This window comes from Bubalus bubalis, chromosome 5, assembly GCF_019923935.1.
Source record: "Bubalus bubalis isolate 160015118507 breed Murrah chromosome 5, NDDB_SH_1, whole genome shotgun sequence".
NCBI lineage: Eukaryota > Metazoa > Chordata > Mammalia > Artiodactyla > Bovidae > Bubalus > Bubalus bubalis.
In genome coordinates, this window is record NC_059161.1 from 58,843,436 (window position 1) to 58,854,542 (window position 11,107).

The window sequence follows — 11,107 nt, forward strand, 5'->3', positions numbered from 1 at the left end:
TTGTAGACTTTTTTGATGATGGCTACTCTGACTGGAGTGAAGTGACACCATATTTTATTTTTGATTTCCTTTTCTCTAAAAATTAGTGATGTTGAGCATCTTTTCACATGCCTGTTGGCCATCCATCTGTCTTCTTACATAGAATGATGATACTTTGAACAAATGATTGCATCATTAAAAAAACAAGCTAACTAAACAACCAATGGCTCACTGAAGAAATCCAAGAGGAAATAAAAAATTACCTAGAGACAAATGACAATAAAAAGATGACAATCTAAGACCTAGGGGGTGCAATGAAAAGAGTTCTAAGACGGAAGTTAAGACTGAAGTGACTTAGCAGCAGCAGCATTACCTTAGGAAATAAGAAAAATCTCAAATAACCAACTTAACTTTATACCTAAAGCAACTAGAGAAAGGAACAAATAAAACCCAAAGTTAGTATAAGGAAAGAAGTCACAAAGGTAAGAGCAGAAATAAATGAAATAGACATGAAGAAAACAATAACAAAGATCAATGAAACTGAAAGCTAGTTCTTTGAGAAGACAAACAAAATTGTTAAACCTTTAGCCAAACTCATCAAGAAAAGAAGGAAGAGGACTCAAATCAATAAAACTAGAACTGAAAAAAGAGAAGTTGACACCAAAGAAGTACAAAGGATCATAAGAGATTGCTACAATAAAATGAACAACTTAGAAGAAATGGGCAAATTGTTAGAAAGATACAGTCTTCTAAGACTGAACCAGGAAGAAAAAGAAAATATGAACAAACCTATCACAAGTACTGAAGTTACAAAACAAGCTATGCCACTTAGTCCTCATTTCCAAAAACACATAATTTTTGTTTTTGAAAAAGAAGTTTCTGGCTAATGTCGTATAACTTCTGTTTTATTTTACCTCTGTCAAACCAATGTTTGATATTCTTCTATGTTGGGAGACTGAAAAAGTCTACATTTATTTTTAATTAGTGCTATGTGAGTTCCAGCTTTATTCATATTAAAAGGTGCAAAAAGAAAAGAAATAAAAATGTTCATATTCTCACTCTCTAAGGGAGATGCATGGAGCACTGTGATTATGCAAGTATCTGTGGAGAGAATGCACAGACTGGTAGAAAAGACCCAGCTAACCTAAATTCAGGGTCTGGCTGCTGAACTCCCTTTTTTTTAGCATGAATTTCCTTGATACCTAATTGCTACTGTATTTTTTTGACTTGTGATTTGGCTAGACTTTGTTTTTCAGTACCATATATTCCAAAGCACTTTGCATCCCTCTGATTTCCTCTTCCATATCTTTGGATTGTTGATGGGATAGAGGGAACGTGGAGTCAGGTGGGACAAACACAAAGGAGAACAGTGGAGTCCAGGCTACCTGAACACCTTGAGGAGTATCAGATAGTGGAATGCACTGCATGTTTGATGCACTAAGTCATGGGGAGCAAGCTCAAGGGCTTTTTTACTTAATCATGGTAGGACTCAGTGGGTGTGTATATAAGAAGAAAGCCATGTCTGTTCCTCTGATGGAGAGGGCTTTCCCATGGGCCTCACTTTTGGTCTTAAGCGTATTCTTCTCATTGCTGTCTTCATGGACATCTGTGTGTCCTCTAAGGCAGCAACCCCCAATCTTTCTGGTACCTGGGACTGATTTTTGTAGAAGACAGTTTTGCCATGGACTGGGTGGAGGGAGGGATTTGGGATCATTCAAGTGGATTACATTTATTGTGCACATTATTTTTATTATTATTACATCAGTTCCACCTCGGATCATCAGGCATTGGATTTTGGAAGTTGGAGACCCCTGCTTTAAGGTAACTCAGTTATCTGAACCTTGGTTGATATCTATTACAGAATTACTGGCTGGTGGTGCCTGACTCAGCTCTGTTTCCTACTCATCAATGACAATGAAATCATGCCCATTCAAGATTGAAGGGACCATTCCAAACTTCTAGTTATACTAGATTATATTTCATAAAAGAAGCTTTATGTTCTCAAGGCATTTATTAATATAATCATTATGATTGGCAAATGTTTCTTGTCCTTCACTCTTGCCTCAGGTTGCTCAAGTCTTTGAGAGTGTTTGCATAAGATTTATTTCATGGACAGGTATTGTGTTTGAATACCTATGATAGTGTTAGACAGTCACATGGAAGCAAAAATCAGAGAATAATTCATTAGAAAGAATATTGAACTAGGTATCAAAGGACATTAGCTCTGATTCTGACTGGCTCTCTATGAACCTTGAGAAAGACCTTTGACTTTTCTGTTTCAGATGCTTCATGTATAAAAGGAGGAAAGCAATGCTTGCCTTACCCACATCAGAGGCTTGTTCTGAGAATCTTAAATGTGAAGGTACTTTTGCAAACTGTAAAGATCTTCTTAAACTCATTGTTTTCTTATTAGGAGGCTCTGCCACCTCCCTACCTGAGGGAGCCTTTTACAGACTCTCTCTGCCCCCACCCATCATGGGCATTTCTGCTGCTCTGTTTAGAGAAACACAATTTATGGGGGCACAGATACGGACCTGGATCACAGGGTCACTGCTCTGTTTCCATTACAAACACACAGGCTTCAGGCTTCAACCCTTTCCACATGCTGAACTTCATTGGAGTCCCATGTGTTGAAAACCTTCTGGAAGAAACCCAACAATTACAGAGCAATGCACCATACAGATTTGGCCTGAATGCAGTTTCAGCCTGAACTTTCTGGGGAATGTTATGGGGTCCCGTCCTGCAGTCTTTCAACATGCAAAACTCTCCTGGGCCTGGAAGGTTTGGAAATTATTCAAGACTGAGGAGTACTGCCTCTAGGATTGAGCATCAGGGAGGACCCTTTTGCCAGAATGGACCTTAAATCTCAATTCATGAGCCTGCTGCTTTTCTGTGTCTGTGTGGCCTTCTACTTAAAATGAATAAGCAAAGGATATCATTTTAAGTACAGTGGTTTCTACATTCCTAGGGCTGAATTTTCCTTTGTCCCCCAGGTTGATAGTAGTAAAATAAATGGATCCAAATGGATTTTGCAGAGAGAGTCAAAAAGCCATGCCAACTTGGCCTTTCTTGTACAGTAAATACAGTATAAGCAGCTGCCATTTAGAGAGGATATGACCTCAAGTCAATTATCAATTGTTTTATCTCCTCCTTAGGCCAGCCAAACACAGTTGCACATCGTGTTCTAGCACCCAGAATGTGACCTTGGAGAATGAGGGGCCACATGTACACAATTTCTGCCAAGGTAGAAATGTCAGCCCTGGTGTGGCATGACTACTGTAACTGGGCCTCTGATCTACAAGTCAGGTTTCCATGAACCTGTGTCTTTTGTCACATGGTTGTCCAGTGTCTCCACGTGGTGATATTTCACGTGAGTCCAAGGTAGACGGGCTTCCCAGTTGGTGCTAGTGTTAAAGAACCCACCTGCCAATACAGGAGACGTAAGAAACATGGGTGCAATCTTTGTGTTAGGAAGATCCCCCTGAGGAGGGCATGGCAACACACTCCAGTATTCTTGCCTGGAGAATCCCATGGACAGAGGAGCCTGGAAGGCCACAATCCATAGGGTCACAAAGAGTCGGACACAACTGAAGCGACTTAGCACACATGCATGCACCAGATCCAGAGGAAGGCTGGGAATGAAAATAAAATAAAATAAATTCAGTGGTATTCATTTTTCTTTTTGTGTTTACCTTAGCTTTGGCTTTATGCTGAGAGTCAGCATGGAGGGGTCCACCCCAGGGCCGTTAGTTCATCCTCTGCATTATGGTACCCTTCCTGCATCAAGATGCCTACTATTGCTAATGACATGTCTCAGCACATCATAGGTACTCTTTGTTTTTTGTTTGTTTTTAATAAAATTAGGTTCTCCTTTAAAAAAGCATTGAGTAAATAATTTCCTTGAGAAAATGAAGCTTCTACATCAAAATATAATCTTCAAAAAACCACATGGTATGTGAATTAGACGTTCTCCAAGAGCTCTCTCACTAGTCAGGCAGAAGTGAATAGGTAACTCAATTCCATAGGCCAGGGTTTGGTAAAATTTCTATACAGGACCAGGGCCAGATGGTAACTATTTTTGGCTTTGTGGGCCATGAAAGGTCTCTGCAGTGAAGGCTTAACTCTCCATTGTAGCATAAAAGCCACATAAACAATACTTAAAGATGTGTGGCTCCATCCCAATAAAACTTTATTTACAATAATAGACAGTGAGCCAGATTTGGTCACAAGCTATGGCTTATGGACTTCCATTATAGGTTCCTGTGTATGGTAATACTTGTTTTGGGCTATAAAAAAAATTCAGCAATCATTAGTGTGTATTACGTGCTATTGTGGATGCAAAACTGGGTTAAAACCCCATTTTATGCAGATCTGTTATCTGTTTCTGGCATCCAGCAGGACGGGATCTGGTCCCTCCCCATCAGGTCAGTGCGTCTCTCCAGTGGGCTTGCTTTTCATCACAGTCTCTCTCCCCATGTCCTTCTCCTTCTCCATCTACCCAGTGTGCCTTGAGGGCAGAAAATGGTCATTTCACCCATAAAACAGACAACTGATTCACATTCAGCTTCAATTTACACTGCGTTGGGCACGCTCACAGTCGCATCTTTCATCTTCAAAACAATCCAGTGAAGTAAGCTCCATTATTCTTTGTTTACAATTGACACAGTATAGGTTCAGAGAAGTTAGGTCACATCCCCCAAGGGTTCTACACTAGTTGGTAGCGGATCTAGGGTCCAACCCAAACCACAAGAACGTTACCATAAATGTCCTACATGGCAGATTTTCTTTGGGCATAAGTAGTTTATTTTGAACAAGAGGAAAAATGGTAAGAAACATCTTAAAATCCAAATAAGGGCACTGGGAAGAGGGTGGCTGGGTGTCCAAGCCCACTTGGAGGGTGGAGTTTTGTTTTGTTTTGCTTTGTTTTAGCATTAACATTGTGGCTCTCTGCTGGAAAGGACATACATTCTTCATTCTTTTTTCATTACTTGAAAATTGTTGCAACCATTATGCAAAACCAATAAAGGGAAAACTTAAAAAAAAAAAAAAAAAGTCATTTGGCAGGCAGGCAGTACCCAGTTCAGGAATAGCACAGGTCTCAGGGGAAAACAATATGCATTTTGTAAACTTTCTTAAGAGACAATTTATGGTTTTGAGAAAACAAAACAGGAAATTGAATTAAAAGGAGAAACGTATTTAAATAATGCTCAAGTGATGACATAACCAACTGAAGTCCAGCAGTTGCAACTTTAGAGTCAGGCATTGTCAGCTGCAAGAATCTTCTAGCATCGGGTTGGTGGCGTCCAGAGTGCAGAGGGATATTTTATTCCTTAATTGGTATAGCATCACAACTTTGGGTAGATAAAAGCTAATTTTTAAAATTGGAATTTGGCCCTAAATATCAGGTTCCTGGCATATCTTTACTGAAAACACTGAAATCTGACCTTCCCTCTTAATGTCATGAATTTTAGTCCTTGTTTCTGAATTGGCAGTTCTTGGCCCTGGAATGAATGTAGAGTATGTCAAGTGGGTATTCTTTTTTTCTATTATTCCATACTCAATATATCTTGTGGAGTAAGAGATTAGAAAAATAAAATGTATTACAAGAAAGCAAAGATTTTTTTCTGTCAGAAAAAAAGGAAAATCAGAAGTCATTTGCTACCATCAGTAGTAAATACACACACACACATTTTTTTTTTATGTTCCATCCAATTAAAAAAAATTGTTTCAGGAAAAGACAGTTGATCCCAGTTCAAACCAGTATACTACATTTAAACCTTCTTCTATTATTTTTTGTTTGGTTTTCCAAGATCCTTGAAAGGTAAGGGGTAAAGAAGAGAAACCGTTGACACTTAAGTAAGTTCAGATTCTGAATCTTTCAGCAAACAGTTCTAAATGAGGGTCCTTGTTCTTCACAAGTTATAAAATAATAATACTGTTATATATGTAATGAAGAATTTTATACACTTTGTGCTTTCTCTTCTCTGTTCCACATATAATTGTATGAGATAGATTATAGTATAGCTTCTATTTTTGGTGAGAATGTGGAGACTTCACTTACATATGAAAAAAGAATATATATATTTATTTTTTTTTCTGTTTTCTTTTGCATAACCAAATTCTTAACTACCACCCTAATCTGCTTCAGAGGGGATCAAAACCTGTTTTGTCATGCAAGTGTGATGACAATGTAATTAATTTAGTCTTAGCAAAAAAAAAAAAAAAAAGAGTATTTGATTTGCTTGCTTCTATTCATTTACTGTCATGAAGTAATGAGGTTGAATTTGTAAACGCACATGTAAACTTTCTTGCCCAGTCCATTTTGTGATGAATAGCATACATCTCTGCAGTGCCTGGTCGGGTTCAGCAGTTCAGCTGAACACAAGTAATTGCGTCACATGGTCACTGAGCCACTTCACATCCAGGAAATGTACTAAACTTTACTCTCTGGCAGAGACAAAATCATTTAGAGCAAGAGCTGTACACACACACACACACACACACACACGGATACACACACACGCACACGTATATAGCTCCTTCTGTATCACTAGCATCTGGCACACAGTGCATAGTAAGGAAAAAAGTCATCTAAGTGAATCAGGAAGATGAGTAGAAATTAAGCATGGATTAATTGATTCTTACAAAGGTTTATGGGGCATGGCAGAATATTGGCAGTGTGGATGCTATAATTCCTCTCTGTGTATACATGTCTCTGGGCTTAGCCACATGATGCCTTGACCAACAGAATGAAGTAGAAATGATGGCATGTGAATCTAATTCTCAGGTGGTCTTGTAGCTTCTGTACTTGTACTCTGGAACCTAGCCACCATCTCAGGCTCTCCTGCTGGAGACATGTGTCCCAGTCAACTGTTACTGATAATTTCCAGAGATTTCTGTGAGGCCAAGTTAGCCCATGACACTCCAGTTTCATTACTGGTTGACTGCAGTTTCGTAAGTGACCATAGGTAACCGAAGCAGAAGAGCCTCCCAGTTGAGCCCAGCCCAAATGGCTAACACATAGAGTAATAAGCAAATAAAATGGTCAGTCCTATAAGTCATTAAGTTTTGAGGTAGTTTTTTATACAGCAATAGATAACTTATATATGAGCTTTTGACAGCTGAATAGTTTCATCTGTTACCCCCTTAAAACGAATAAAAACAGACAATTTAATAATAAGAAACCAACTAAAGAATACCCATCTGAAAAACCTCTTAAGAATCAAACACCTCTCTATCTCATGAGGGAAGTTCTTTAAATATAATCAGCAAGGGCAGTCTGTTCTTATTTTGTTTCTTTTTCTTAGAAGAGTTAGTGATATGAAACCAAATTTGTGGTTCAACTTAAGGGCATTTCTTCACAGATTGAGGAGATGTGTTTTGTTAGATCTATGTTTCGTATTGTCTGATAATACATTAAGTGAAAAGAAATCTACTGATACTGTTTTTCTTGGGAATTTGATTTGCAACAATAATAGTTCCAGGATAATACACTTGGACTTGAGGAGTGGTCATTAGAGTAGATTGAAAATGAAATAAAACATTGAGAGAAAGTTGTCCTGCCCATTAAGGCATGGAGCACTTAGACCAATGAGGGGGGTGTGGATTTAAGAGGAGAGAAGTTTGAACTTACTTGATAAAATAGTAATAACATTTTGACTCTATGTAGGTTGGGGTCATGAGCAGTAACCACATTCTGAAAGGCTGAGGGTTTGTCCTGGCGGTGGGGGTCCTTGATGGTTTACAAGGCTTGTAGTTTTCCTCAGCCAGATTGCTAAGCAGCAGATAATCACTCTTTAGTTTAAAAATTTTGCCAATTTAATATTAAATATAGTGCAATTACTACATACTTAGCAGTGAATGAACCATTTTTTACACATTGTCTCAATTTCACAACAATTTTACAATGGAAGAAATAAGGCCACTATATTATAGATAAGGAAAGTTGAGTAACTTGCTCAATACACAGTTATAAGGAGTTGGTTGAGATCTCAGGCCCAAGATGTCTCACTCCAGAGCACTTTACTACCACAATACTAGATTGTAATCTAGAAACTAGAATGTGATGAGAGACCCTGGGAAGAAAAACACCCAAAAAGCTGTGCATTGATTCATTATAGAATTGCAAGACATTTTCACCAAATGGTTATTTTGCTCATATCTTTACCACCATGCCACCTAAATCATCTCAGATGAAAATGTAACTGCTTACAAGGAAGACACTAATTCCAATCAGTACTTTTTCTTTTCTTTCAAAATACAAAGTGAAAGGATTTCCTTGAAAAATATTCCCCCACAAACTGAAACAATATTATTTTAAGTTAGGATTTGCCATTGTGTAGAAATATTTTTTTTGTTCATTGTGTCAACTCTAATCAAGATTGAAACAAATTCAAAAATCTATCTTAAAGATATTACTGAAAAGTACCAACAGATGTTAAGTTCTCTAATAATTTTGTACTACCTTGAGCTATGCCTTCTTCTTCCAGTGAAATTGAAAAGCAGATTATGAAAATAAGTCCCCTTCCTAAATGATCTCCATGAAAGAAATGCTCTGTTATACTGTATCTGCATAATTCTTTTTGTAATTCAGCTGCAAGTCATAGTATTCTGTTATGAACTTCTGGGTATAAAATCACATAAATATGGAGTCAGTATGAAGTTGTTACAGATGGCAGATGAAATGAACTGAGTGGAGCAGCTTTCCAAATCTCTGTTTATGCAACACCAAAGGAAGTTTTGATATCAAATTAGTTTAGGGTTTATAAGTGATAACAAAATTTGGGTACTGTTGAGAGATTTTCACCTACAAATTTCTGTTTGTATTTCTTTTCTGTTGCCCACAAAGATAGGAAAGTTCTCTAATCCAGTCACTTATTAATTGAGGTTCTCATACCCCATAATTGAAGTATTGATGCCCCATCTGGAAGCAAATATCTGTTGTAATAGATCCTAAGCAATAGGAAGAATAGGATCTATGCTACTAATTAATTCAGGATGCCTTTCTAGCATGTCTTTGATATCGACTGTTTTTTATTTTTTCTTTTCAATTGTTGACTAAGTGTAAATAAAGATGACCAGAGATAGGAAGAAAGGATGGAATCCATTTCTATCCTTTGAAAAGTTTCAGGGACACTTTGAAAAGCTTGAGTCTTGTAGTAAAATAACATCTATATAATTGAAATGAAACAGACAGCCATTCATGCTGTGACTACTTCAGGTTGTCTTAATATAATGAAATCATCACAAAAGGGACTTTCAGTCCAGGTGTATTTGACAACCCTGCTCTTGCAGAACTGGCAGACCTAGCTCAATTTCCCAGTTACTGTCCCAGCTGGCTTTTCAATTATTATTTTTTCAAATTATGTTTCAGTTTGAGTCATCTCTGATCATTTCAAATGTAGCAGTTACTATTCCTATCAGATAGGAAAATATGTTTTGTGAAAATATGTATCTTTTATTTTTTTATTTTTTCTCTTTGGTGGTATTTGGTAAAGTAAGGAGGACAATAAGCAATTTGAAAATGGTCTCTCTGTTCCAGGTTGCTGGGCTGTGAAATTTGGGAGAAAGAAGATGAAAGTATAAGATGATGGCTTTTTGCAGCAGCGTGGATGCTGAAATGTACAGAACACATTGTTTACAGCATCTCTGGGCTGTGAATCAGCTGTGATTACAGCTGGCTGGGGCAGAGCTGAAAGGGCAGAGGCATCAAAACCCAGCTCATTTTTTAAAAAACACAAATCCTTTTCACTGCCCGTGGACGAAATGACTGACTGACATGCTAAACCTATTAAATATGTATTTTGCAAATTTCGAAATGAGCAAAAATGCTATGTAAAAATTTTTACAGATGCTGAATGATTGTAAATGTGGTTAAAGATGTGGGACTGGCTCCAACTTTGTTCTTTCGTGGGCTGCTATTAGCTTACATTTGAAATCTCTGTTGGCCACGTAGTCCACATTGTTCTTCCAAATGTAATCATTTCTCTCTTTTATCTGATCTCCTACAGTCTTTCTGTTTTCATCAATATCTGACAGCAATTCCCAAAGATCCAATAGCGTCCACTCTAATATCCTTATGTGTACTCTTTTCTCTCTTTGAAATCTAATACCTTAGCAGTGAAATAATTTATTGTGCTTTATTTAGTCTTTTATTTTTTGCATGTGTTTTGATACTATCCTTTTGAAAAGAGTTATTTGGAAATTTAAACCAACTGTTCACCAAAAGTTATGAAAGCATGATTAAAAAATTTTCTCTGTTTTTAAATCTCTTTTTTAAACCTTGATTTTTTTAGAGTGCTATGGTCAATGCCACCAAGTTCATGGGTCTGGCAGTGATGGGAAAATGAAGATGCATTTCTTGCAGTCCAGCTAATGGGTAAGCCATACAGAAGATCCGATGAGCCAGAGGATTCAGTGACAGTCCTAATTTTTCTCAAAAACTGTTAGTTTATGTGTTTGTCCCAACCTGGAGATGTTTCATTTCTTGAATTTGATCTTCTGATAAAACAATGGTGGTTCCAACACATTCTCCTAGTAAGTGAGAGCCATACTTGGTTCTAAATGGCACATACTGTATTTCTATTTGTCTTGAGTCCTAAAGAAATGCATTTTGTAAGCACTATCTGAGAAGAAATTTTTATGGGTACATTACAGTCTAGTATGTGCATTGTTAAAGGGAAAACTTATTCCAGTGAAGTAGTTGGCAGAAAACTATAAATCTTAATGGATAGGAAAATATGCCTTTCTGTAAAAAGGAAAGAAAGAAACAGACACGGAAAGCAAGCAAGACACCCTGCTAGAGACTTCTCAAAAAAATCACACCTCTGACCAGCATCTAGAATGTTCATCCTTTTCCAGTGTTTATGAATAGTCCACTTACATATTGCCATTCTCCTCTGTGCTCTTCCATTCTGTTTGAGAAAATTGTCCCTTGGTTGTGCCAAAAATTTGAGGCAAAAATGAAAAATGTTTTGCTTTATTGCTAACCTGTGAAAATGTGTTTTTTTGCCAGTGTTGTGATGGTTGGGTTTTGGTTTTTTTTTTTCTTTCTCACATGGCTCTAATCCTGGCTGGATAGATCTTGATGTGCAAATAAAATTCCATCCTAAATAAGTAAATTGTGTTT

At 37.4% G+C, this 11,107-nt stretch overlaps 1 long non-coding RNA gene across 1 annotated transcript in view; it reads left to right on the forward strand.

The window, feature by feature from the left end:
- LOC112585116 overlaps positions 1–10,246 on the forward strand; it is a 199,616-nt gene extending 189,370 nt beyond the window's left edge. Inside the window, exons 6-9 of the long non-coding RNA XR_003109513.3 lie at positions 1,745–1,800; positions 2,262–2,341; positions 3,677–3,806; positions 9,521–10,246. This is a non-coding gene — a long non-coding RNA (uncharacterized LOC112585116). The remainder of the gene's footprint in view (positions 1–1,744; positions 1,801–2,261; positions 2,342–3,676; positions 3,807–9,520) is intronic.
- Positions 10,247–11,107: the final 861 nt, after the last annotated feature.